This window comes from Micropterus salmoides, unplaced genomic scaffold (genome assembly GCF_014851395.1).
Source record: "Micropterus salmoides isolate LMB-PRFRI ecotype aquatic unplaced genomic scaffold, ASM1485139v1 Ms_hic_scaffold_12, whole genome shotgun sequence".
NCBI classification, from domain to species: Eukaryota; Metazoa; Chordata; class Actinopteri; order Centrarchiformes; family Centrarchidae; genus Micropterus; species Micropterus salmoides.
The window spans coordinates 33583270-33584663 of NW_024040263.1; positions in this window are offsets into that span (position 1 = coordinate 33583270).

Below are 1394 nucleotides of genomic sequence, written 5' to 3' on the forward strand. Positions count from 1 at the left end.
ACAGTATGTCTATAAATGGAGCTCAAGTCCTGTCCGCCCACCCACTGACCTTAACACACACACACACACACACACACACATTCAGTAGCACACCTCACCACACAGTTTTTACGTTATTGCACCAGAAGTCTTGCTAAATTCGTCCAGACCTTGTGTTACAACACATTGTTTCTGATGCTTTGATAAAAATGCTATCGGCTGATAACTTATCTCCACTTTAGGTGATATTTTAATAAAAAAGTTATTGGATTTACATTTCTTAACCCCACAATGTCATAAAAACAAACACCAACCCTTCTTCGATTTGCTCGTAACACTTTGGTTCCTGAAAAGGTGACATGTTGAAGAACATTTTTCACCTGACCCCAGTATCAGCCCTGATTTACTGGAGGCCTGCTCACTGGCCCCCTCATGTGGCCAGCTACAGTATGTTTCTAAACTGTTTTATAAAAGAGTTTTATTTTGATATTTGAGGTGTGGAATCATATGTTTTAACTGTGATGATGTTTATTGTTGTTGCGCACCTAGACGCCAAAACAAATTCCTTGTTTGTGTAAAAAAAACATGTCAAAAAAATCTAATTCTGATTCTGCTGCTGTTTTAAATTCCTGCAATGACGGTAAACTACGCATGACATGTGAATGAAAGTAAAAACAGCAGCAAACATTATTTTGCAGTTTATCATGTTGCTTCTGTAATGTGTCAAATAAGCACAGCACACTTGAAGTCTGAGCCATTTCATATTTTTTGTTTCATCCTGTAACATCACTTCCAACGACAACACGCTTTTCAACAGTAGCATCAACGTGGAAAACGTTTAAAATAAAATACAAAATAGTGCTCCCTCATTTAGCTTCAGTGGAAACGTTGTTGGTTGCTTAGTGGTGAGGGAACAAGAGGGTGGAAATACAGAAAGAGGAACACATTTGAAAACAGTTTCTCCAATTATGAAATTATTCACTACTTAAACAAGCCAGTCAGTGAAACTTTCAGTTTTTGCGACAGTTGGGAACTAAATAAACCCTCAATTCCACTTACTGTTATAATAAAAACTGTAAAGAAAGTTGGTACATTTATCAGAGCTGGACTGTCATGACATAATACACAGTTAAGGAACAATAAAATATGAATAAATAATAATAAACAGTACGAGGCGCATCCACATGTGTTTTCTGCCTTTATGGTAAAATATTTTTTTGCAATTTCCGAGCAATCACATGAGAAACATTTAGGACTGAAAATTTAACTAAAATAAAAAACTAAGACAAAAGAGGCAGAAGGGTGGGCAGCAAGAACTTCTTCTATGGTTTTGGATAATTAACAAGGAGAAGTAGTGACTAAGACAAAATTTATTTTAAAGCAATTTATTAAAAGGTATCATAAAGAGCCTATGA